The sequence below is a fragment of the Zalophus californianus genome, chromosome 11, assembly GCF_009762305.2.
Source record: "Zalophus californianus isolate mZalCal1 chromosome 11, mZalCal1.pri.v2, whole genome shotgun sequence".
Lineage (NCBI taxonomy): Eukaryota > Metazoa > Chordata > Mammalia > Carnivora > Otariidae > Zalophus > Zalophus californianus.
The window spans coordinates 67,838,282-67,866,156 of record NC_045605.1 but is presented as its reverse complement, the minus strand read 5'-3'; the positions used below and the strand labels follow the sequence as shown (position 1 = coordinate 67,866,156).

The window sequence follows — 27,875 nt, the reverse complement described above, 5'->3', positions numbered from 1 at the left end:
GACTGAAAACAAGAGGGCAGTGGCAACTCTTGCCCCTTCTCAAGAAAACAAAACTAAGGTGAGACAATCCCCTGATGAAAAGCTTGACCGGGTCATGCCCAATTTTTCAGGACCTTAGCCACATGTTTATTTTGAAGACAGAGTAAAACAGGCCACCAAGAACACAAAACAAAGTCATTGTGTACTTTACCATTTCTGCACAAATACGCCAAGTGAGGGGAAGTCGACCTCTGTTTCAGTGTTAAAATCTATCTCAACTCCAATCAAATGCCATAATAATAAAACCTGACAGGTGACTTAATACGCAATCTTTCTGGCCTGGCAGCCGTGAAGCCCCCAACCAAGGAACTGTCTTCAAACGCTGCCCCTATGACATGTTACACTGGCCGTGTGACGTTGGGCAGGGTACCTAAACCTCTCCAAGCTTCCCTTCCTTCAACTACAAATGGAGGTCTTAGGTTTAGATGAGGTAATGCTGAAGAATGGGCTTAAGACAGAACCTGGCCAGTCTCCTTTACTTACCAAATTCTCCAGAGTGGCCCGGGGATGGGCGCAACCAGAAGTTCGGGAGGGGACTCAGCGGTACCGTGCCTCCTCCCCAACCCCTGCCTTTGGGGGGGGAGTGTGGGGCTGGGGATGGAAGGGCTCCGATCAAGATAAGGATGCAGTTCTCCAGGACCCTTCTGCCTAGGCTCTCACATCTTATCACTTTCATCTAAAGCTCAGCTCAAAAGCTGGCTGGGGGAAGGTGGCCCGGCATCATCCTCCCAGAGGGAAACAAAAGATTTTCAAGTGACTTGCCTGCCCAGGGGCACAGGGAGGGCTAATGGCAGGGGCTGTCCAACCAAGCCTTCCCTTCTACACAGCTGCCAAGTGGAGGGACCAAGACCCTGGGACCCTGGCCTGTGGAGGACCCTCAAAATTGCCTTCTCCCTAGGAAAGGCCCCAACAAGGAAACAGTTCTCCAAGCTCAACAGCAAAGGCCAGACCTGAAAGACACCACAGTGCACTGAACACCTGCCCCAGTTACTGCCTAAAGCACATGATAAAATAACTAAACAATGGTGTCAAAACAACCACCTGGAACTGAGCAGTGTTGTTACAATTACTTTTGGTTTTAGGCGAAGTACTAAAATTCCTTAAATTCCATTCCACTTTCCCTGCCTTATAGATTTAGGAACGTCATAGGACATGATCCCAGTCTCTGAAAGAACAAAGAGAAGCAAGCCTGAAACCTAAGAATGTCAAGAGCACTGAGACCACAAGTCCTAAAAATATAATCTGAAATCCCCGAATTTCACACAATACAAACCTTTCAGAATTCCACTGGGAAAAACTTCCCAATTAAACTTTGCTAGTCTAAAAGGAAATGAACCAATGCTGAATCATTCCTATGAATGGACACTTTTTTTTTAATACATTATGAACTGATCTGCAGAACAGCACAGGGTTTGAAGCAATTTGGTTAAAAGTAGCCCAGGTTTAGAGGGAAAAGCTCCTCTATTGCACCTCTGCTCTCAGAAACAGCCTGGGACATGCCTTCCAGAATAATGCTGTCAGGAGCGCAAGCCCTGGGCACAAAGACCTCCTGCCCAAAGATTTTCCCTCCATTCTGCCTAATTAAAGGAGGTCATCCAGTTTCCTCAACAGTTTCCTAATAGTAGAATGACTGTATAGTTTACCGTCCAAACCGGAGATTTGCAGAGGAAAAGGGGGTGCTATCAGCTACTGCTCAGAGACAAGGAGCAGGACTGTGCCAGACAAGCACCTATACAGCCACCGGGAACGGAAGAGAACAACCCTTCACAAAATACCAGTGGATAAAAACTGCCACAAACAGTTATTATGAGGAAGACAGGGAGCATCTGGGAGGACACAGGAGCAAGCCCACGTTACAATTAAGAAAAAACTGGGCAGAGCAGAAGCTGAAACTTGGGGTATAAATTAACCTGACTCCGGGTTCTTTTCTTCCCCATCTTAAGTCAATTTACAAAGCAGATCCGATACTTGACTTGCTGCCGCAGGTGCCTTCCGGGTCTCTCTACCGCCTGATCCCCCAGTCTTTCCTTGTTGATATTTACTGAGGTCTTGGATGGCTAAAGTGTAAGCCACACGGGCAGTTAACATAGTCAGCATTTATCATTAAGGAGCAAGTCATTCCGCATTATTGAAATCACTCTAAGTCTTCCACCTTAGATACTTCTAATGGATACCTGTAGGCTCCTCACTAAAACCAGTATACAAGCAGAAATGTAAACTTGTATTAGGACATCACTCTGCATATCGACCTTAATCATCTGACCAGCAAAACAAATGTACACACGGGGATGGGGGGCGGGGGGTCATGCCAATGTTGTTCAGCGTGATAACTGGTTCAGGGCCGTATTGATTCTATGAGATATAAAATATACCATACCATAAAATCTACCCTTTAAAATGATAGAATTTAGTGGCTTTTAGCAGAGTCACAGGTTGTGAATTGTCTTTAAACATGTCTCTCTCCACTCCTCAATGCTCAGCCTGCCTGCCTCCAAAAGCCTCTATCCCTCCCAAGTCCACTCATCCCTCTTAGAAATCTTTCATTTTAATTCTTAATTTAAAGGCTAGGAAATCAGATTCACTCACACAGTTCCAGGTAACCTGGTTAAGAGACAACAGAGAGGTCCATAAAATGCAGGTGGTCCCCAGCCCAGGCTCACACAAAGCAATCTTACCTGCTCAGACCAGTCCCTGGGAGTGGCCCCAGTCAAAAAGCGTGGAGACAATGACACACCCTGCTCAAGTGTAGCTCACCAGCTTTGGGCAGAAGACTCTGAAAATCCAGGTGACAACCCACCAGCTTCCAGAAGAGATCCAGCTCATCTATCCAAGGAGTACCTGGGTCCGAACCCAAAGAGACACTCATCTTGGATTAACCAACATCCTCTTTAATATGCAAACATACTGGCAAAAGGATGGATGGGCTGTCATTCACACAAGTGTGAATCATTATTTGAAATATATTTCAGGTCCACAGAAAGGAGTCTAATACAAAGTGCAAAGATTTCATTTCAGAGCTTGGAGCACTATGATAAGAGGATGGCCTGGGGTCTAGCAGCGGTCACACCTGCAGCTCTACCTACTGAGCTAACTCTGATCTAACTAAACTTTCCCACAACCCTTCAGAGCAGGTAGCATCAGCTCCATCTTCCGGATGTGGAAACTGAGAGCAGAGAAGTTAAGCAGCCTGCTCCCAAATAGGCATTAAAAAGTGTACTGGGTGGGGCAGGGTGCCAGCTGACTCAGTGAGTATAGCATACACTCTTGATCACAGGGTCCTGAGTTCAAGTTCCACACTGAGTGTGGGGCCTACTCTAAAAAATAAATAAAATAAAATACTAAACAAAGTTTAAAAAAAAAAAAGTGCAGAGGCACCAGGGTGGCTCAGTTAGGCGTCCACCTCTTGATCTCAGCTCAGGTCTTGATCTCAGGGTTCTGAGTTCAAGCCCTGCATTGGACTCCATGCTGGGAAAGGAGTCTACTTTAAAAAATAATTAAAAAAAAAAGTGCAATGGGGCAGCAAAAGTAGGGGAGAGGTACCTCTCTGTCTCTTATTCCCTCACACCTGAAGCTTGACCTAACTTCAAAACTCCAGGGACGATTCCTCAATGGTCTCCCCAGCAGATGCAGGGCCCCAAGCATAGTTTCTCTATGAAAAGATGAGTTCCATACTATCTCAAAGTTAGGAGTGTGGCTTCCAAGCAAGAATCTAAGCAAGAGGGGCGCCTGAGTGGCTATCGGTTAAGTGTCTGCCTTTGGCTCAGGTCAGGATCTCAGGGGTCCTGGGATCAAGCGCCACATCAGGCTTCCTGCTCAGTAAGGAGTCTGCTTCCCCCTCTGCCTCTCCCCCAGCATGTCCTCGCTATCTCTCTCTCAAATAAATAAAATCTTAAAAAAAAAAAAAAGGAATCTAAGAAAGAGGTTTCCTTTCGGGTGGACAAAGGTGCAAGCATTTCCATTTAATTCATACTACCACTTGGCAAGGAATAACCTCACATATTTACTGATAGGTTTCCTCCATCACTTATTAATAGAAGAAGTATGGTTCAAAGCAATTAATGGTCTCGGACTTCATGGGATACCTCAGCCACTCGTGGATTTGAATCCATTTGTCTGAGACCTGAAGCCCAGCTCTTCTAAGTAACTGCGTCAGCTTGGGATGCCCCTCAAGAGTCACTGTCCAGGCTGACCTGGCAGGAAATCCGTGAAGACCTAGCATTCAAGGTAACATCTGAAATTGCTATTTACTGGGGCGCCTGGGTGGCTCACTCGGTTAAGCATCTGCCTTTGGCTCAGGTCATGATCCCAAACCCTGGGATCATGCCCAGCATGGGGCTCCCTGCTCAGCGGGGAGCCTGCTTCTCCCTCTCCCCCTCCTCCCTACCTGTTCTCTCTGAGACAAATAAACAAATTCTAAAAAAAAAAAAAAAAAAAGAAAGAAATTGCTATTTCCTGAGCATGTATTACATGTCAGGCATACAGGAGGCATTCTACTGAAATTCAGAGATGAGGATACCAAGGCTCAGACGGCAATTTGTCCAAGGCCACAGAACCAGAAAGTGGCTGAGCCAAAAGTCCAACCAAGGTGTGCCCTACTCCAAACCTGGGTTTTTTAAACTAATTATCCTGCCTTTTTCCAAACCAGAATCAGGAAACTTTCCACTCCCCTTGTCAACCAGTTCCCTCTGCTTTTTTCAATTAATTGCTCATAGCTGAGTTTCAGATCTATAGGTTCAGATCTAGAGGAGCTCATGACCAGCAGCAATAAACCTTTTCTATCGCTGTTTGAGGGTTGAGGTCACTACTCTGGAGAGTATTTGAAGGGGGTCATTTGTTTCTTAACGACTTAGTTCCACACTACTTCCAAAATGGCATCTGGCAAAAAAATAAATAAAAAATAAACCCTTTCCCTTCAAGACCCAACTCCAACATCACTTTCTCTAAAAGTTTTCCTCAGTCCCTACCACTGAGCAACACAGCTGCTAGGCTATTATCAAGAGCACTTAGACAACAGAGTTATTTTCCCTTTATTCCCTTGTTACACAAGGGAATTCATGCTCCTAGAAACTACACCTGCTTAAAAAATAAAAGCCCCTTCCCAAACCACTCCCTCAAAACAACCCCTGTCAATAATATAAAATCTCACAGATCCTTATGGATAGAGATGCAAACATGGTTCTTCAACATTTCATCAACTCTAGCACGCCAATGGTTGTAAAATGCAACATGATTTTATTTCTAAAAAATATTGCTGTGAAAAAAACCATGGAGAATGCTGCCTCATCTCTCAAAAATCAAATTTCATACACACTGTAACTTTTTTTAGCATACGTCAATCTTGCACATAATGAGGAAAATAATAAGCAAAATAAATTGGGTACGATATACCTAAAACAACTTCTCAGAGAGAGATCAACATCCATGCTTTTCCACATACTATCACCCTCGTGCCAAGAGCACCGGTGGCGTCAAGAGCATCCTTAGGAATGCCCCAGAGCGGGCTCCAGGATTCCCTTCCTCTCCCTGCATCTCTTCCACAGGCTTTGATGAGTGTGTGCAACCTCATGGCAGACCATGACCACTGCCTGGCCAGCCACGACTGCAGAACACATCCCAACTTCAAATATATGAAAAGCTGCATCTTGGAACCCATGAAAGATGAAACATACAGCTTCCCCACTATATGGTGATGATCTCTTTACAGGCCTGTTTCCCTCGCCAAACTACAAACTTTGCAGGGGTGTTCACTGATCACCATTCTTTGACCACCTTTGGCTGATCACCAAATCCCTGGCACCTGGTAGTACCTGTAAATGTTAAAACATCCAGAGGCAAGTGGCAATTCTACACAAAACTGGGAGCATCTGGATTTCAAAGTGCCCAAGGTGGAAGAAGAAAGAAAGGAATGAAAAGCCAAGTGTGGTTTAGGAGCAGCAGGCTCATCCCTTGGACGCTATCAGGATCAGCCTCCCCATCCCCCCTGCTCTGCTCCATCAAGGGACACCACTCGAGGAGCTCTGTGAGCAGCCTCACTACCCAGAAAGTAAAACCACCTCTGCAAGCAGCCAGACAAGAATTAGTCCCTTAAACCCCTTGCCGGCAAGCCTGACACACACCTCACCTCTATAATCACATCTGGAATCAACTGCTACACTCCCAAGGGGTAGCAGATGATTGCCTTAACAGGAGGAAGATGGTTTTGTTCATTTTATTGCCTTTCCTGCATAGAAAGGTGCAGCCTTATCTTTATACGGCTGTATTTTTAAAACCAACCAAGTCCATCTTAGTGAATTCCATAAAGATTCAGTATTTGTTCACAAATACAGGGAGAGAAAAATACCACATTCAGAATTAGGAGGGATGGCCAAATTTTGACTGACTGGATCTGAAGAAGTAGAACATCTAGAGCTAGGGTTCCCAAACAGAGGCGGACACCACTGCGGACCTCTTAAAAATACTGAAACTTTGCACCCAGCCCAGCCCTCCTAAATCTGCAGAGGTAATGTCCAGGCTGTTGAAAGATCTGTGGAGGCCGCGGGGCACATGCTCAGGGAAGAACACTGGTACGGCAGAGGCTCCCTGGGGCAAGCGTGGAAAGTAGCTGACCTGGATCTGAGTCAGAATCATCCTGAAATTAGCCACGCAAAAGGATCTGTGTACAATGCATTACAAACCCAGAAGTCAAAATGTGGGAAAAGATGAGGGGCCTAGAAAGGTGAGCAAGAACATCCAGGGAGGGTGGGCTGGGAAAGGGGCAGCCGGTCTGATCCTGGCTTCTTCCCCCAGTGCCTGGCACGTATCGGGGACACACAGATTTGCTGAATGCGATTCACATGGCTGATAAGCACATGGTGACGCACACCATCAAATTTCCACAGAGCCACCTACTGTGTGCAGAATCCCTGAGTCGGCTCCAGCAACTCGGGGAAGAGTCCCTCTGTCGGTTCCCCACTGGAAGCGTAATTTTCATTCAGCTTCACTAGACACCTGAGTAGAGGTGTTCTGGAAGTATTTCCCTCTTTAACAAATTCCTAGTCATAAAGAAAGCTGCTTCCTGCCTCCAAATCACAGGCCTCTTCTCCCGGTTTCCAGTTACATAGACATCAATCAATTAATTTTACATTTTATGATTAAGGTAAAACTCAAAGGTGAAAAGAAATTAGGGAGGTTATTTTGAAAGAACAAAACTAGAAACCTTTTATCAAAACAAGAAAACAACAATATCGGCCTTAGCTCTCCAGTGTTTAAAACAAAGGCAGATTTTGAATTACGGGAATTTCTCAGCTCTGCCTATATAAAAAGTGCTATTAGGTAGCTTGTTTCCTGTTTCGCTCTCCATGAAAATACCTGATGATGTCTTCGAGTGTTCCAGATTTCAGGACAGGGCTGCCGTCCCCTCAGCTGATGGGGCTCTTTCTAACTCTAACCACCACGGTCTCCCAAAGGCTTTGAGATGAAAAGACAGCCAAGGGAGAAAGGGTTGAAAGGGATTCCACCAAAGGAAGCATCGCTCACAATGGTTTCAATGGTTTGCAATCAGTTAGCCCCCAGGACATCCCCAGCCACAGTGATGGGTGATCTGAAAATGAAGCATATCAAAATGCTATTGATAAGCTAAATTACCAGACAGCTTATCTGAGGCCCACATCCGCCATATGGTGCCCCAACTTCTGCCGCCTGTTGCGGCCACAACAATAGGCACGCCTACCCAGAGAGCACCATCGGACAGAAACCCAGCAGCAGCGGCATGTGGGGTGGCTGCTGTGTTTACATTTTATTTTGTGCTATTAGCCTTGTGCCTCCCCCATCCCAGGAGGGAGTTAAAACACAACACACCTTCAACATCAAAAATGTGCGTTACCTACAGGACACAACGCATGCACACGATGTGTGGGTGTGCGCGCGCAGGTATACAGCAGGTGAACAGAGAAAACCAGATGTCACCTCCGCCAATGGAGCTGCCTGGTGGGGGAGGGCGAGTCAGGCCGGCTCCCAGCGAGAGCTGCAAGCAGACAATGCGCTTTTCTCCAAACACTCGGGCGGGCGGGCCTCGGGGAGTGGCTATTTAAAACACTTGGCTCCTTTTATTTCACCACCATGGAAGTGAATTCGGCTCTTAAGTGCCAGGGCAAATGAAGTCATTTGGTTTCTGCGGGCTCCCTTTGCATTTCAGCAGAAGTCAGACTGGACAAAGTCGGGAGGTCCAGCTGAAGTTGTTCTTTCTTCCAATTAAAATCCATTCCGCAGAGGATTTGGCGCCTGGGCTTCATTAACTTTTTTTTTCTTGGAAAAGGCACGGAGGTCATAGAAAATTTAAAGGACAGAAGACAGTGAATGAATGCTGCCAAAGACGACTCCTGTCACAGAATGCCATCAAGTCAAGATGTAAAGACAAACAAATGAGGAGCTCTACCTTCTAAAGGCTTGGTTGGTAACCAAGATTAATGGTGGGTTTCGTTGAATGAATTCCTGAGATTTCTGCTACCCTCTAAAGAGGTTCCTATCTTTACAGAGATTATATCATTAATGGTAATAAAATATTCATTTATTTAGTTTACAGTCTATTAGGGAAAAGACACTGGTTTTCAAAGAGAACTCAGCAACACAGAGCATCTGGTTGTGCAAAAATGTACAAGATGCAGGTTTGGATACAGTGCAAAGCAAAAAAAACAAAAAAAAAGGACAGTCAATCTAACAATCAGATCTAGTTAACTATTAAAAAAGGCACTCATTTCACACACACCCCTCCCCCAATTACCAACACCTTAGCAGACAACATTCTTGGATGAACTTTTCAAATTTTCTTAAACATTCTCAGTTAAAAAAAAAAAAAAACTCCTTTCAAGTTAAATTGAGATTGCACTTGAACTCCATCCAAGAGTGGAGCTGAACTGAATTATGATAATTAGAAAGCTGTGCCTATAAAAAAGCTGCGCAGTTCATGCATTTTTTTTAAAAGTTCATGCCAGAGAATATAAGTTCAATATGTTCTCACATAATTAACATTTCCCACCATTAGCAGCAGTTTTTCAGTTTATGTATCAGTAAAAACAACAGCACTCGTCATTGTTGTATATTCCCAGTCAATAGTGTTTCAGTCACTGTACACATATATCTAAATCTGTCAAATGCCTAAAAGCAACCAGAATTCCCCACTGGAGACGATGGTGGTGCTTAACTTGTTCATTAATAAGCTGCTTTTTTCTTTTAAACCCATTTTCCAATGCTGGGCCCTGTTCCTCAAACTAAAACTGCTAATGAAATCCTACGACAAAGCCTTAAAAACTAATGTCAAAAAGAGCAGAAAATTACATCAGGATAGTAAATACTGATGGCGATAGTAAATATGGGGGCGTGGGAGGGGGTGGAGACAGGATACAGCCAAGATGGAGACTTCCCTTAGCTTGCCACAAAAGTAGAAAAGACAGCCTCTAAGATCCCCCTCCCCTTTCCAATCAGAAGAGAGACCAGTGGTTTCACAGTAAGCTAGGACTCCCAGACTATGGAAACTATTTTCTGAGAATCTTCCCAACCATGCAAAAAGCCAGTGGACAGAACTTAAGAGCTGAGTGGGACCCACCCTGTAAGAAATACCATCTTCAAAACCCACCCTTCAGGGCATCCCATTTGCTTTCACTAAAATAAAAATACATATTCCAAAATTCTCTTATTCGGCACCACAAAGGAAAGCTGAAGCTCTCTGAAGAGATGGTTGAATTTCAACTCTTAAGTTCCGATATGGGATAGGGTCAAAGAAGCTGATGATGAGAACCTATAACTCACAGGTTTGAAACAAAATAAAAACACACACAAAAATACTCCAGATATTTAGATCCAAATATTCTAGCATTCCACAAACTATCCCAGAAGAGGGAAGGCCCAAACTTCCCAATCTCAGAAGTATGCAGTCATTGCAAGACCAGGGGGTCTAAGCCGGTATTTGTCAAAAAGCCCAACCCGGAAACATTAAGAGCTTAACATGGACCTGAATTACTTGATTTTATCACCTTTGTGAATGCGAAAGAATAAAGTATATCACTGATATTGTTCAAACATGATTTGGGATCTAATTTAATTTACCACAGCATAATCTGTGGCGTCTACAGATAAAATAAGAAAAAGCACCAGGCAGCTATAAAAGATTATTCCAGCCATCAGTCAGTCCCCAATAGCCCAGCAGCAGAGCCCAAGTTTGTCAAAGGGCAGGAAGCTTACAATATACTTTTTTTGCCGAGTTCAGAAGTAGGACTCTAGCACTTGCTGCAGTTCCAGTTTCTGAACTCTAAAGAGGAAGCTGCAGTGCACCCCTTGATCGACAGAAAGGTGGGCTCTGATTTCTTCGCAGTGCTGCAGAGAAAGCTGGACACTTGCTCTGGCCAGTAGTCCTCAGTCTTTGGAAAAAACAGACCTAAAAAGTTTTATCACTAAATGGATCCAACCCCTAGGCAGAGCTTTCACTCGGCAGCATTTTTATTCTTTCGCAATCTCTTTATTGGAAACAAGACAACGTGCCTAAAATACAAGCTTAAAAGTGTTATCTACCTACTGTCTGCATGTGAACACAGTCATTTTGCAGACGCTGGCTCCTACACGCAGTTATTTGCACCAACCTTTTGAGTGATAAAACACCACGATTATCATTTGCAGGCAGTATAATTATGCTCACAATTAACACGTAATAGTACAGGAGATTAGGGAAAAAAGTTAATCCCACAGATGCACAGTCTCTGGTTTGACCACCATGTATGACAGATCGATCCATTTCTAAAACAAGGAACCTTAAAAATATTGTTATGGCACAGCTCACTTCTTCAAAGGCCTAACATTTGAGATCTACATTCTCCAACTGTTCCTGTTACATACTCTTCTACTGAAGATATAACAAATATGATCTAGAAACGGATGATACACTACAACTGTATTCTTCTCAAATTTTCCCACTGAGAAATGCCCTCCTATACTTGCTGATGTGCAGCGTCAGAATTCAAAATTGTTTCTAAATGACTGAAGCCCAAGCAGCAAAAAACCCCAACACCCTTTTCCTTATGACTTGCCTGTCCTTGTTCTTAATAAAAGGGGACATTAGTCCCCAAAGTGAGTGTATGAATACATAAGTCTTGCTGTATAAAGTAACAGAGAGGTAGAGGAAAAGGGGAAGGGAAGAAGCTGACTTCCCCCAGAGTGCCCACCCACCCCGCTTCACCCCGCCCAAAACCTGCCCTTACATATAATTAGTTTGCTGCTGGGGCCTAGGCACAAGTTGTACCACAATGCAAGGAAGCGCCTCTGCGCCTCTCCGCCTCTCCGCCTCTCCGCCTCTCCGCCTCTCCGCCTCTCCGCCTCTCCGCCTCTCCGCCTCTCCGTGAGAAATTTGTTTCAATCCAGCTCGAACTAAACTAAGTTGCCCTCCCTCTTTAAATTAAGTATATGTCGTGGTGAGTCTTGGTTTATGTTTTGGGAAAAGGAAAAAAAAAACAAAAAACTCCAACAGTCTCTCAAGCATGTTCTCTGGATGGAGTTCTATTTGTTACTTTATGAAAGATCACAGAGGAGGAATCTGTACAAAGATTCTTTCCTATATTTTTTCAAATCATACTGTCAAAGCAAAGTGTCACATGGGTTTTGTTTCAAAATTGTAATTAAAAAAAAGAAAAGAAACATTACTCTAATATTCCCCTAAAACTGCAGGCCAAATAATACTTATCATTAAAGTAAAAATAAAATGGTCTACATTGGCACTTTTATACCATCGGCAAGAACCCGTAATGAATACAGCTTATCAGTTCATTTTTTTATACCAACAACAAATAAAAGAATTACAAACTCTTGTTTAAAATCTGAAACCTGAGAGCTCAACACGGAGTTGCACATACAAAGAAATACTAAACAAAAATATCTGTGACCATTTATGGAAATAGTGAGATTAGAAAAATAAGCCTTCCCCCCCCAAAAATAATCAACGATTCAAAACCTCGCTGTTGACAAAGGTTCAACTAATCCATTTGTCTTTCCTGAGTCACTTTGTAATTAGTTCTACTATTTCCTTCTGAAGAGGAAAGATTCTTAATCAAAGTTGGATCTAAGTCTGACCCCAAAGATCCTTCTATTTACAAAAGGGCACAAGCCCAATAGTGAAAGGACGAAGCACTGGGCACAGCCTGAGATATGTTCCCCAACCACTGCCTCAGAGAACCCTGGCAGAGAAACCCCGCGCATGACACACCAGCAAAAGCCACTGCACACTGCAGAGAAAGGAGCCCACTGCCTGTTCTGACAATGCAGTCAGATCACATGCTCCTAAGGGATCCGTCTACTCAGGTAACCACCTGCATGCACCCAGCACACCACAAGCGATGAGACCACTAAAACTTCCACATAACCCTCAAGGAGAAGGGTGGGGAGGAAGAAACATGTGGTTGCCCTGAACTGTTAAGTGTTCTGCTCCTCTGCAGTATCTGTAGCATTTTAAATTTTCTTAACCATTTTGAAATGTGATAGGTTTTGCAGACCTTTCTGTCCCAGGACCTGGGCTCCCTCCAAGGCACTGTTTTAAAAAAACAGGCCTTTTTACATTACCCGCTCCTGGAACATCATCTGTCTCTAAGTTTCCAGTGCTTACTGAGGTCAATTTTCATTTCTGCAAATCACAGGCAGCCACTTGCTTCTAAGAAGTTAACAAGCCTCCTGAGAAATGCTGGTGGCTGCTATTTCATTGTTTCATAAATATTTTTATACAGTGACACCATTCAACTTTAAATAAATCTTTAAAAAGAAAGACAATTAAAAAGCAAAGAAAATTATGATCTGGATTTTATTTATTTTCGTGGGAGGAGAATAAGGGAAGTGTGAGCCCTCCATTGTTTTCAACTCATTTAAAATGTTGCTTCAGTTAAAAAAAAAAATATATATATATATATACACACACAAATGCATTTTAGAAAAAAGAAACTCATGGAAGTTGAACTTTCTTGAAAGCGGGCCTCTGGACTTTTGAAAACAGTGTTGCTGCTATGAACAAAGACTAGAAGTACACCCTGATTTTCTCCTCTCCTGGGGATCATTTCTCTTCCAATAAACAAACAAATCCCCCAGTATTTCCTACCGAAGGGAAGTTTTCCAGGGAGAGTCTCCTCCAGGGTTTGGTGGTAACCGCGACTCAGTCTTTTTTGGACACAATGTTTCTGCTGACTCCTGAAAATTTTCCACTTGAATGTGCAATGAAGCGGCGGCGGCGGCGGCAGCAACAGTCCTGGAGAAGCGGCAAAGGCGACCGTGCCTTCTTTCATCTTTGAGAAGGAGCGGACCCCCGCGGGCAGCACGAGTCGGCGCGGACCCCGGGCCGGCCTCGGGGGGCCCCGGCGCCTGGAGTGGGGGGGCCGGTAGGGGCGGGGGGGGGCGGCCGGCTCCCGGCACCAAGGCGGCGCCGGCGGCTCTCCCCGCCCGCGCCCGCTCCGAACTTCTGACTTCCCCGAGCAAACCGTAAAAACTGCCCGAGGGTGTGAGGGTGTGTGCGTGTGCGCGCGTGCGGGCGGGCGGGCAGGCGAGGGGGGCGCGGGGGGCGCGGCGCGGCCGGCCGGGCGCCTCCAGGGCCGCCGCCGGGGGCCGCCTGTTGCCGCGCGGGCTCCTCAGCGCGCGGCCCAACTTGGCGTCCCGGCAACTCGCGCGGCGGCGCCTGGCCGCTCACCTTGAAGGGGGCGCGGGGGCCCCGGCCCCGGCCCTCCGCGTGCCCGCCCGCCGCACACAAAGCGGAGCCCGCAGAGAAAGAGCGGCCCGAGCCGAACGCGCCGCCGGCCCCCAGCCCCCGGCGCCCCGTGCGCCGCCCGCACCCAGCATCAGCCCCGCGCGCCAACTTACCTCGGCGAAGGGAGCCGCCGCAGCGCCCGGCGAGTCCGAGGCAAACTTCGGCGCCGCTTCCCCCGCCCGCAGCTCGGTGCCCGGCTCCCTCCCCGGCTCCCGGTCCCCGGGCCGGGCCACCCCACCCCTGCCTAGCACCGCTCCTGCCCCGGGGCCAGCTGGGCGCACTGGGCTGCTGCCCGCGGCTCCGGGAAAAGGCGGACGGGGTGGGGGGGCTTCACTGCATGGCCTGTCCCCGGACGCGGCCGCCCCGGGCCCGGGCCCCGCCGCGCGGACTGGCCCGCAGGGTGGAAGCGAGTCTGCAAAGTGCTTGGTGGGCGCCCGCGGCGGGCGGCGGGGCCGCGGCGGCGGCTGCAGAGGCTCGGCTCGGCTCGGGCGGCGCGGCGCGGCGCGAGCGATGCTAAGAATGTTCGGAATGAGGACAGGAATGAAATGAACGCCAGGACCGAACTCGCTCCGGAGGGGTGGGGCCTCGGTGACGTCATGCGGCCTGCCGCCCGGGGCCGGGGGCGGGGCCTGCTGCCGCCGGTGACGTCATGGGGATTCGGGGCGGGCCCGGCTCGGCCGACTCGCCGTTGGGGCGCGGGCTCCCCCCGCAGGGGCGGCGGGGCGGAGTCTAGCGCCCACGGGGGAGCGGGGCGCGCGCGGGAGCCGCCCTACCCCCCCAACCCACCCCCCCGCCTCCCGGCGCGGGCTCGGGCTTTGTCCCGAGTAGGGCGGGGCGGCGGGCGGCTCCGAGGTGCTTGCGTCCGCGCGGAGAGCTCTGGAAGCCTGGGTTCCCTCCTCCGGGGCAGGCGCCGAGGCCAGAGCGGCGCGCCCCGCGCCCTCCCTGCCTCAGTTTCCCTCATCCGGGACGCGGAAGCTCGGCCGACCGCTTAGAGCGCTCCCGGACTCGCGGAAGTCGGCAAGTTCGGGGAAGAGAAGTTTTTTTTCTGGAAATTCAAGTGGTGGTTCTCCAGCGCCGTGGAAGCCTTCCCGGGGCCGATTCCCAGCCTGCCATTTCTTCCCCTCTTCCACTTTATAAAAGTTCGCGGCGCTCATTCAAGTCGAAGTCGGCCCTTTTGTTGGGAAGGGAAACCTTTAACATAGCAGAGAAAGCATAATTACAGAGTTCATAATAATCCTGCCCTGCTAGCACGGTCTTCTCCAACTTGCTCGAGAAATTAAGTTCACTCATCCGTGTGGTTTGTACTTTTCGAAAGTAATGAGTTAGGTAAAAACTCCCCGAATTTTAAAGTGCTACATCCGGCATCTTCAGACCACTCCTTTTGTGTGTGTGGATAAACTTCTCTTCCATTATAAAAGAATAACTTTAACGCCACCTTTGAAGGCGCAAAAGTGACATAGTAGACGCAGTAGGTAAATCAGAAAACAGCAGGGTAAAGTCAGCCCTCTGTGGCAGAACTTGTCAAAAGTGTACGGTAACTGTCATGTGCAGTTTCACGGAGATCAAAAGTAGCAAAGGAATTCCTGTACTGTTGACCTCTTTCCTTCTAGGCACTTTGCTCTCCTTTCCAATTGGAGCCCCAAGATAAATAATGGCTCCTATTTTATGTGTCCCTAAACCCCCCTAAATATGGATAATTGAGGGTAGCAGAATGTGACTTCCTATGGCACATTTTGTACAAAACATAACTTTTACTAATGTTTTTTAATTGGAATTTTTGTTGTGATAATTGAAGATGCACATGTAAAAAATAATAGTACAAAGAAGTCTTTTGTTCACTTTGCCCAGTTCTTCCCAATGGTAAAGTCCTCCAAAACTATAATATAGCACAATCGGGATATTGACATTGATGCAGTCCACCCATCTTATTTGACATTTCCCCAGTCTTAATTGTACTCATTTGTGTGTACCTGTATTTCTATACAATTTTCTCATGCATGTAGGTATCCACCACCACAGGTAGATACTAATGCATTTTATCTGTAGTTTGCATGCAATAATAAGGTGATACAATGAGGTTAACTAGCCACCTTCGCATTGGTTTTTGGAAAATGTGTTAGAAAAACATAATTAATTTGGCATTAAAACTGAACGAGGCATATCCCTCTCCAAATATCATCTTCTAAAAGCACCAGAGTCTGATGGCAGTGCAAGCCAGACAGTAGGGTTGCTAAACCACAGTTTGTTGGCCCAGTGCACCTGAACATTTTTCAGACTCCTGCTCTCATCTCACGGCCACCTGGCAATATAAAATATCCCATTTCTTACTGAATTGAGGAAAAATACCTTGGCCTGGGATTCAGAGCTCTTCATGACCAGTATTTTCTCCAACTTCTCCCATTTACGTGGATGTTTCTTGAGATTTATCTTAAAAACCTCTTCTAAAAACACTACTCAACTAGATATTTCCTCCTTAGGACCCTCAAAATGCCTTGCTCCAGGCACACTATTGTATTCTGTAGTTACTGGTGTGCTGGGATGCCCCCATATCTGAGCCCAAGTGGACTGGGTCTCATTTAGCTAAGTGTACACCACCCAGGACCTACACATAAATGGGAATAACTTTTGTGGTCTCTCCACTCTCTTCATCTGCCCACTGGACAGTGCATAGGACTTATGGATGTCAGGGCCCAGCAGCTGTTCACCCCCAGCATCTGAGGGCATGAACAGTAGCTGCCATCTGCTAAAATGACAGCAACTAGCATGTACTGCTCCCACACCCAGCACTTGGCACTTTGCACTTGCCATTCCAATCCTCATGGCACCTGTACAAGGTAATGATTCCTAGCTCAGTTTATACAGGTGAGGAACTGAGGTATAGGAAGATTATATGACTCACTCAATGATTCACAGTCCAGAGAGAGTAGAGCCAAGACCTGAATTTCCTCTGACTTCAGCCCATGTTCGTAACCACTGACCTCTACTGCCCCCAAAACTATAACAGATCTATAATAAAGCATTTGAATGCCAGGCACTTTTTTAAGTACTTTCCACTCATTACTTCATTTAATCCCCCACCATCACCCTATATGAGGTAGGTACTCATTCTCATCTTCTAGATGAGAAAACTGAGGACAGAGAGGTGAAATAATTTGATCAGGATCATACAGCTAGAAAGTACAGAGTGAGGATTCAAACCCAGGCAGTCCAGCTCCATATTTCATGCTCTTAACCTTCCACTTAGCTGCCCAAATGCAGTACTATACTGATAGCAAAAAATCAACCATGTGCAGGGGTGATCTACCCTGAGATGTAACAATTATATGTATCACCTATAATGCAAGAGAGTTTGTTACTTCCAAGTCTTAACCGAGGAAGAACCTAACTTGTAACGCATAAGAGAAACAATGATCCACTTAATGGTAACACATCATTCTGAGATAGAACTCAGTCGGCCTGAAGCTAGGAGAGCTGGCATGTTAGAATTTACCCTAAGGAAGCACCTGGCTCAGGAAGATACTGCTTTGGAAAATAAGTGAAGATGTATTATTAATATTAATGATACAGTTTGTCTCATTTCTAATGAAATGGAGTAACTTGCAGGAGTGTAAATTGGTATAACCTCTGGGAAAGTTTGGTATTAACTAATGAAGTCAAAGATATGCATACTCTATGACCCAGAAGTTCTTCTTAGAGGTAGAGCCAAGAGAAATTCAGGTACATGTGCACCAGGACACACATGCAAGAATGTTTATTGGGGCATTTTGTAATAACCCAAACAGGAGGGGCACCTGGATGGCTCAGTTCGTAGAGCATCCGACCCTTGATCTCGGGATTGTGAGTTCAAGCCCCATATTAGATGTAGAGAATACTTAAAAACAATAAAAAATACATAAAAATATTTTTTAAAAATAGAGGTTCACAAAACTTAAAAAAAAAAAACACATAACCAAACAAGAAACAATCCACATGTCCACTAATAGCAGAAAAAATAAATGAATTGTGATATAATCATTCAATGGAATAGTATACAGGGTTGACAACAAATGAGATCCATTCAACAACATGGATGAATGCTAAAAATATAATATTGAGTGAAAGAAACATGAAATAAAAGAATCCACATAGTATAATTGTATTTATATGAAGTTCAAAAACAAGCAAAATTTAACAGCATTATTTGAAGTATACTTAGGTATATACTGAAGTGGTAAAACTGGGAAAAAATAGAAAAACATAAATTACCAATAAATCTGGGATAGTGCTTACCAGCAAGAACCGGGCATTGGAACAAGGGAGAGAAACATGGGAGAGGGGGCTTTTGAAATGTGGACAATGTTATATCTGTGTCTGCTTACATGGATGTTTATTATAATGATCCATTAAACTTTGCACAGAAGTCCCCCTTTATCTGAGGGGATGCATTCTAAGACTCCAGTGGATGCCTGAAACTGTGGATAGTGCTGAGCCCTATATATATTATATTTGTTCCTTTGTGTACTTACCTATGATCAAGTTTGGTTTATAAATTAGGCACAATAAGAGATTCACAATAGTAATAAAATAGAACAATTATAACAATACACTGTAATAAAAGTTATGTGAATGTGGTCTCTCTAGCTCTCTAAATATCTAGTACTGCATTCACCCTTCTTCCTGTGATGGTGTAAGAAGGTAGAATACACCCATGATGAGATGAAGCAAAGTGAATGCCACAGGTATTGGGACACAGTGCTAGGGCTACTGTTGATCTTCTGAATATGGGATTGTCTGCTTCAGGACCACATTTGAACTTGGGTAACTGAACCAGACACAGAAACCGTGGATCGGGTGGGGGTGGTGGGGGAGCTACTGTATTTGTTTTAGACACTCTTTGCTATGCATCTGTTGTATTTCACAATTTTTAAGTTAAAAATAAATATTAAAGAGAGCCACTAATATTCCAATGCCTCCCACATGCCCAGGGCTTGAGCTGGTTCTGAATCCTATCGCCCCCCCCATTTTCATAATCCTTTCAGGGTACACTATTCCCTCTCATCCAGATCACAAACTTCACTCTCTATGGGATCATTTCCATCAGCGTTTAAACAGAGGTCTTCCTCCCGTCTTAAAAACAACAAACCCAACCTCATCCGAAGCTTCTGCCTTCTTCTCCCTTTCCCAACAGAACTTCTGAAAAGAGTTGTCTGACCTTATTTCCTGTTTCTTTAACTCCCACTATTCCTCGACACTCTCCATTCAATCTTTTGTCTCCGTCACTTCTTCCTTCAAAGCAGATGTTTTTCTAGCCTTCATGACTCGGTTTAGTTCGTTCAGTGTGCCTTTCATTGACCCCATCTTGGATTATTTGATGTGGTTGATTATCTAAATTATCTTGGATTATTTGACGTGGTTGATTATCTAAAACAGTCTCTCTCTTTGGCACAATCTCCTGGTTTCCCCCACTCCTCTGCTGTATCTCATTGTCTTTCGCTGACCCATTCTCCTCTAGCTAGCTGTTAAATTTTGTGGTTCTAGATCCTAAGCTTTCTACTACTCTTAATTTATATCCCCTCTCCAGCTGATTCTAGCTAATTTACTCCAGTGGTTTCAATCACTGTGTGTTTGCTGTTGTCTTTCAAACATGCACATGCAATCCATATCTCTCCTTGAAACTCCATCATCTGGGCATCTCAAAAGCATGTCAAACAACCTATCCAAAACCATGGTCTTCCACTATGAGTATGATCCTCATCAGGTGTTTCCCATCTCTAGGGAAAATGCCAGAAACCAAGTTTTCAGGCCTGATGCATCTCTACCTGCTAAAAACTCTTCAAGAGTGTCCTACCACATTTAGAAAAAGTCATTCTATGGCTCTGCATGATCTAACCCCTCCCTGCCCTCTAAGCCATCTTGCCTCTCTCCCATCCCCCTGTGTGTTCCTAGCACCCTGGACAACTTTTAGTCCTCAAACTGATCAGTTGCCCACCGGGCCCTTGTTTGTGTTAGTACAGCTTCTTAGAATATCTTCTGCTATTCTCTTTTTCTAATTTTTCCCCTGTTTTTCCTAATATCCCAGACTTTATCACATGGTTTTTTTTTAATTGTATTAGTTATCGAATGCTGGGTAACAAATTTCTCCAAAACTTAATGTCTTCAGCCAGTAAGAATCACTTATTGTCTCTCATCATTTCTGTGGGTCAGGCATTTGGGAATGGCTCAGCTAGGTGGTTCTTGCTTGTGGTCTCTCATGTGATGGTAGTCACGCGTCAGCTGGGAATGCAATTACCTGAAGGTTTGATTGGGACTGCAGTTTCCCCTTCAAGACTGTTCATTCATATCACAGGCAACTTTGTGTTGACTGTTGGTAAGAGGACTCTCTTTCTCTGTACATACACCTCTCCATATTGTTTGATCCTCCTCGCAACATGGTGACTTGAAGTCAAAGCTGAACTTTAAGAAAGTGGGAAGAATGGGGCACCTGGGTGGCTCAGTCGGTTCAGCAGCTGCCTTCGGCTCATGTCATGATCCCAGGGTCCTGGGATCGAGCCTCGCATTGGGCTCCATGCTCAGCAGGAAGTCTGCTTCTCCCTCTCCCACTCCCCCTGCTTGTGTTCCCTCTCTCGCTGTCTCTCTCTCTCTGTCAAATAAATAAATAAAATCTTAAAAAAAAAAGTGGGAAGAAATAGAGGGGAAGTAGGGGGAAGGAGAGACAAAGAAGCTGTTTCTTTTTTATGAGCTAGCTTCAAAAGCCAAATAGCATCCCTTCTACCACATTCTATTCATTAGAAGTGATTCACTAAGATTGGCCCACATCCAATGGGAGAAGAATTAGATACTACCTTTTAGAGGGATAGTGTCAAAAAGTCTGCAAATATATTTTAGAAGTCATATTACCTGTACTCTTCCTTCCTGGACTTACCACAGTCTGTAATTTTATATTATATTATATTATATTATATTATATTATATTATATTATATTATATTATATTACATATTATAAAGATGTAGTGTATACTTTTGTGATTATTTGATTAATGCCTATCTTCGCACCCTAGAACATAAGGCAGTGAAATAAGCTAGTGGAACAAGAATCATATCTGCCTTGCCTACCATTTTATTCCTAGTCCTTAGCACATTAGATGGCAATCAATGTAGAATAAATGTGGGGGTGCCTGGATGGCTCAGTCAGTTAAGCTCCAACTCTTGATTTCTGCTCAGGTCATGATCTCAGGGCCATGAGATTGAGCCCCACATCAAGCTCTGCACTCAGCACAGAGTCTTCTTAAAAGACTCTCCCTCTGCCCCTCCCCTCAACCTACATGCTCACTCACTCTCAAATAAATAAATCTTTTTTTAAAAAGAATAAATATGAATGTTATTAATTATATGTAACACCCGCAACAGCCCTTTCGGGTAGGTAGCATTCTTTCCATTTTATAGATGTGGAATTAAAATGGTTGGATAACATGTTTAAGGACCAGAGTTTGAATCTAGGTCTCTGTCACTAAGTCAGAACTCTTTCTAGGACTCCAGACTTCTTCCTAGGACCACAGAAGCTACTTTGGCCTGAGTGAAATGATCTCCTTGGTTTCCACATTTCTTCATCCAGAAGCCTTGGGATAGCTAATTCTGCTTTCCAGGTGTATGGATTCAAGGACAGACCTATCCTTAAAGACCTACCCAGAATCTGGTCATGAAAAAGAAATTCTCCAAAATAACTGATCCTTGTGAGTTTGTTTATCAAGAGCAAAAAGAAGGGAATGTGGAGTTTCTGAAACTGCAAAGCTACTCTTGGGAAGGTCAACCAGAGTAGTTCCTGGAAAAGCGAGTGCTTCTCAACAGCAAAATCTCCTATCTGATCCCCTATCCTCCGCTCCTGTCTTATCTCCTCCACTAAGAAGAAAGCGACTGTTCAGTAGTAGTTGCTCTGTCCGATGAGGCAACCACTAGTCATTTGTGGCTTTTTAAATTAATTAAAATTAAATAAAAATTTAAATTCAGTTCCTAATCGCACCAGCCACATTTCAAGTGCTCAAAAGCCACCAGGTAGCTGGTGGCTACCATAATAGAAAGTGCAAATATAGAACATTTGTATCGTTACTGAAAATTCTATAAAACAGTGCTGCCAGAGAAACTGGGTAATCCTAGCCCCAGGGAATTCCAAGGCCATGGGAGAAGACAAAACCAGGGCTGGAGGAATTTATCCACCCCAAAGACAGCCCCAACTCACTTGTGAGAAATGGGCCCTGATCATGGATATGCCTTTGCAGGTCTGTACTCTCTCATCAGGCTTTCTGCCTCTTTCCCATCCATCCTCTGAGCTACCAATCTCATTTTATTTATTTATTTTTAAAGATTTTATTTACTTATTTGTCAGAGAGAGAGAGCGCACAAGCAGGGGGAGTAGTAGGCAAAGGGAGAAGCAAGCTCCCCTCTGAGCAGGGAGCCCAATGTGGGACTCGATCCCAGGACCCCAGAATCATGACTTGAGCTGAAGGCAGACGCTCAACCAACTGAGCCGCCCAGGCATCCCTACTGATCTCATTTTAAATAATCACCATCACTCTCCAAACCAGACCACTCCTTGCCTGCTGCCCTAATCCACTGAGCCTAGGCCTAGCCCAGGACAACTTTAACATTTTTCTTCACTCCAAACCATTCCTTCTCCATACTTGGGCCAGTCTCCAACCCTCCATTCTCAGAGTATGTGATTTCCCTCCTTCTCAAAGATAAGCCCTCCCCCAGCTTCTCTATCAACACGTGTGTTCTGGATTCGGCTCCCCTTCACCTCACTGGAGAACTCACTTTGCTAATTATTCTCTCCCCCTTCATTGTCTTCCATCTTTCCCTCCACCAGCACTGTTTTTCCAGCATTCAAGTAGGCATGGCTTCCCCGGTGCTGTCAATAATTTTAATTGGCCCTTTAGACTCATCCCATTTTCCCCTTCCTTTTCCTACCGGTTGACTCTAGGGAGCTGTCTACAAAAAAGACTACATTCTCATTTCCCGCCTAGGGCCAGGCTCTCATCCAACACAGTTGCTTCCCATTTAATAAAATTTGTTCTGGATGTGGCATTCAAGGCTTTCCACAATCAGTCCCTGGCCTAACTTTTTTTTTGAACCAATCTTTTTTTTTTTAAAGATTTTATTTTTTTATTTGAGAGAGAGAGAATGAGAGATAGAGAGCACGAGAGGGAAGAGGGTCAGAGGGAGAAGCAGACTCCCTGCTGAGCAGGGAGCCCGATGTGGGACTCGATCCCAGGACTCCAGGATCATGACCTGAGTTGAAGGCATTCGCTTAACCAACTGAGCCACCCAGGCGCCCCTTTTTGAACCAATCTTGTTTTTTATTTATTTTTTTTATTAAGTAAGCTCTATGCCCAATGTGGGACTTGAACTCAAGACCCTGAGATCAAGAGTCACATGTTCTATCAATTGAGCCAGTCAGGTCCCGCCACCCCCCCACCGGCCTAACTTCTTACCCATTTTTTTCTGTCACCTTCTAGCCACATTCATCTCTTCACCACCCCCCACACATGTCTAAAACATTCCTGCCACTGTATCTTTTTTATTACTCTTTCTCTTGCCAGAAATACTTGCTCCACATACATTCCTCCACCAACGGGGACTGAGCCCAAGTTCTTCCTTCCTGATGACATCTTTCTGACAATAAAGGCCCGTCATGCTTGTCTGACTCCCATCACTGAGCCCAGGCAGCCTGATGCTTCTGTGTGCTATTGTATGGACATTTCTCTTCTCTCTCCAGTTGAATTTCAGTATACTTCCTAGCAAGGAATTAGCATTCACATCTTTGCACTCCTGAGTTTTTAGAAAAACGCAGAATCTTGTGCACAGTGGATATTCAAATAACGGTTGATTGACTTATTCCCAGACATATCGCATCATCAATTCAAAACGGGCCAGTGGCAAACCATGCAGCACTATTTCAAATAACCTCCTGAAAAGAGATCATAAAATGGGGACTGTGACAGCAATTAGCTATGTAAATGCCCTGAGGATGAAGTTGATGCATTAAAAAATAATACACCTCTTTGGAAAAGGCTGGGAAGACAGGAGTGAATGGGTGCTGGGAACTGCAGAGCTACACAGCTGGCAAGCACCAGTACCGTTATTGATACATTTTGGTGGGTGAGAAAAAAAATCTGTGCTGTTGTTTTTTTCTTACCCTGTCTGGGGGCAAGGAGGCAGGGTGTGGGGTGGGGAGGCAGTGTAGGTTGGGGGAGGGCAAGGAGGCAGGGTGTGGGGGGGGAGGCAGTGTAGGGTTGGGGGGAGGGCAGGGTGTGGGGTGGGGAGGCAGTGTAGGGTTGGGGGGAGGGCAAGGAGGCAGGGTGTGGGGTGGGGAGGCAGTGCAGGGTTGGGGGAGGGCAGGGTGTGGAGTGGGGAGGCAGTGCAGGTTGGGGGGAGGGCAAGGAGGCAGGGTGTGGGGGGGGAGGCAGTGCAGGTTGGGGGGAGGGCAGGGTGTGGGGTGGGGAGGCAGTGCAGGTTGCGGGGAGGGCAAGGAGGCAGGGTGTGGGGTGGGGGGACAGGGAGAAAAAGTATAGGCTGTGGAGGCGGGCAAATCTTGTCCTGAATCTCAGCCTCATTGCTGACTTGATGTATAAAAGTGGGTAAGTAATCTCTTTTTATGCTGTGGCAGAATATTATTGGCCTGAGGGGAGGTTTATGATAAAAATGTGAAGAGCATGATATTGTGTTTATAATTTTTTTAAAAGTATATATAATGTATGCACTGAAAAAAGACCAGAAAGCTACATGCCAAAATATTATAGATTATAGATGATTTTCTTTTTTTCTTTGGCCTTTTCTGTGTTTCTCAAGTTTAAAGCACTGTGACTTTTATAAGGAAGGTCTGTTTTAAAAATTATCTGAGTTAAAGAACTACAATATAGTATCTGTTTTAGGTAGTTTGAATTATTTCTCTGGGTTGAACAGAATGTATATTTTTCTTTCAATAATCTCAAATATTCAGAAAAGGTGAGAGGAAGTTGCTGACATGACACCCCATCACCCCCAAATTCTTTAGTGTGTCTTTCCTCCAAACAAGAACATGCAACCACCTAAATTGGGAAATTGACACTTCTAAGCTTCAAACTGAATTCAGGTTTTCCCAGTTATCTAATAGGGAGCTAAGGACCCCATCCCCAATCACGTGTTACATGTGGTTGTCATGTCTCTTTCATCTCCTTTAAGATTGAGTCAGTTTCTCAGCATTTTCTTAACTTTCATGATTTTAATGCTTTTGAAGATTGCAGGTCAGCTATTTTGTCCCTTCATTGGGGCTTGTGGTGGCCAGACTCCCAAATGGGCCGCACTGATTCTTGCCCACCTTGAATCAGGGGTGACCTGTGTGACCAGTGGAACACTATAGAAGTAACATGTACCTAGAGGCTAGGTCATAAGAGACACTTCAGCTTCTGCTTTGGTGTCTTGGATTGCTTGCTCTTGGGGAAGCCAGCCATTGCATCATGGGGATGTTCAAACAGCCCTGCAGAGAAGCCTCTATGGAGATTAACTAAAGCATCCTGCTAGTGGCCACACAGACCTGCCAGCCATATGAATAAGCCATCTTGGAAGTGAGTTCTCTGGCAACCTCAGAGGAGGCCTAAGCCAGAGCTGCCTATCCAAGTTGCTCCCAAATTCCTGACCCATACAAACCGTGAAAGATAATAAATATTGTTTTAATCCACAAAGTTTAGGGGTAATTTTGTACACAGCAGTAGCCATCTAATACAGGTTTGTCTGTTTCCTCATGATTAGATACAAGCTTCCCATTTGGGGCAGGCATGCCACAGTAGTCATGCTGTGTTCTTCTCATTGCATCCTGTTATGTCATGCCTGATCGCAATTTGTCACGTTATTGGTGATGTTAATTTTGATCACTTGATTGAAGTGATGTCTGTCATGCTTCTTCACTGTTAAGCCACTCTGTTTAAATAAATAATTTATGGGGAGATACTTTGATACTATGTAACTATACTGTGTCTCAATAAACTTTCACTTTGTTCATTATTACTTTTTTCTACCTATAGAGATGCTTAGACTCCTATTTTATTCAATGGGTTATAAGCCATTACTATCATTTATTTTAGTCAAATCATGCTGTATTTGGCCAGAGTCCCTTCAACTGGCTTCCATGTCCTTTTGATATGTCCCATCATTTTTTGAGGACATTGCAACTTTCTGGTTCAGTGCTCTTGGGGTGTTACTTTTCTCAGTATATCTTAATGGACAGAATTAGGTAATATATGTATGTATTCACACATATACTTAAATCTATATTTCTCTATCTCTTACTTACAATCATGAATTTCAACTCTGGTCAAATACCCCTAGATTCATTCTAGTTTTTTTTTTTTTTCCCATATTTGTAACTCCCTTTTCGACCTGTGAGAAAACTGGCTCACATTATTCTTAATATATGACTTGATCAATCCCCTTATTGTAACCAACTTCTCTTCACCACTTCCTGCCTCCCTCCCTGCCAACATAGTTGCCCTCTTCACTCCTCTGAGGTTCCTACACTCCACACTGGGGACATACTTTTCCAGCAAAACAGTGGATTAGATATCTTTTTTTTTTTAAATTATGTTCAGTTAGCCACTGTATAGTACATCATTAGTAGATTAGATATCCTAAATGACCCTTTGCATCAGTTTTCTATTGGATGTATAGCAAACCACCCCAAAACTTAGTGACTTAAAACAAAATAATTTGTTATTTCTTAAAATTCTACGGACGGGCTGGGAGGTTTTGCCTACGTCCCGTGAGTTCACTCATATGACTATATTCAATGAGTGAGTTGGGTGGAGAATGGCCATTCTCAGATGTCCTCACTCACATGTCTGAGGTCCCAGCTGAGATGACTAGGATGGCTTGGACTCTCCCCTCGTGTGCTCTTTCATCTAGGACTTCAAGTGATGTTGGAAGTATTACAGGAAAGCAAAAGCAAAGGGGCCTATTAAGTCACACAACATCACTTACACCAGACTCTATTAGTTAAAGCAAGTCACAGGACAGCTCAGATCCAGACCTCACTTCTTGATGGCAGGAGTTTGACCAGCAGAGTTACATTGCAAAGGAGCACTGACACAGGGAGGCATAATTCACTGGGGCCATTAGTATGAACACTTGCCACACTTTCCTAATTAAATGATAAAAATGTCGGTTATATATATATTTAAACATTATTTTAAATGCTTCTCTGAACTGGAAAGAACTTGACCTCTTAATAGGTGGTATGTGGGAAACAGAAGGCAAAGCTGGGGACTACAAAAAGCAGGGAATCAAATGTGAGACCCTTACATAAGGCTGGGACCCTACACTCATTGTGAGGGGAGTGAGAAAAACACTGTTACTAAAGAAAAGGAGACAGCAGGAAAAACTTGCCTGCATGACTTGTCCTGAGTGCTGGATGTCAGGGAAACGAGAATCACCTGAAAATTTGTAACCACCAATTGATCATCAAATGGGTTCACACAGTTTTCTTGATCGGGGTGGGGGAGCGGGGAGGTGAGAGAAGCAAGCTGATGGTGTTATTTAAAGTGATCCCCTATTGTTAGGCTCCTAGCTGACTGAGAAGTGCAAACTGTAAATCCTCCCTGAAAAAATTCAAACTCAATCCAGGCCTCCAAAAATTCTTACAGATGAATTTCCAATAAAAATGGGAAACTCATTGTAAAACAAAATCACAAAACATACTAAGAAGCAAGGCATCATCTGTGAGAACCAGCAGGAAAAAACACGAGGCAGAAATAGAGTATGTATTCAGACACTAGACTATATATAACACTTTGAAGTAACTAAGTTCAATATGTGTTATGGACCAAGTTGTCTCTCTAGAATTTATGTTAAAGCCCTAAGCCCTGATGTGACAGTATTAGGAGTAAGGAAATAATCAAGCTAAATGAGGTCATAAGGGCGGGACCCTGTTAGGATTAGTGTCTTCGGAGGAAAAGACCCCAGAGAACTGGCTCTCTCTCCACCATCTGAGCCCTTGGGAAGAAGGTGTTCTCACCAGGAACCCTACCATGCTGGCATTCTGGTTTCAGACTTCTGGCCTCCAGGCTATAAGAAAACAAATGTCTGTTGTTT

At 44.7% G+C, this 27,875-nt stretch overlaps 1 protein-coding gene across 10 annotated transcripts in view; it reads right to left on the bottom strand.

Moving 5' to 3' along the window:
• TEAD1 (TEA domain transcription factor 1) overlaps positions 1-14,294 on the bottom strand; it is a 260,721-nt gene extending 246,427 nt beyond the window's left edge. For 6 of the 10 annotated variants that reach the window (XM_027578584.2, XM_035722750.1, XM_035722751.1 and 3 more), the window contains exon 1: positions 13,894-14,294. The gene's annotated coding sequence lies outside the window, so the exon portion shown is untranslated. Of the gene's footprint in view, positions 1-7,386; positions 7,409-13,141; positions 13,289-13,893 lie in introns of those variants that run through there. The other 4 variants (XM_035722746.1, XM_035722744.1, XM_035722752.1 and 1 more) reach the window with 3 other exon arrangements.
• Between the last annotated feature and the right edge of the window lie 13,581 nt (positions 14,295-27,875).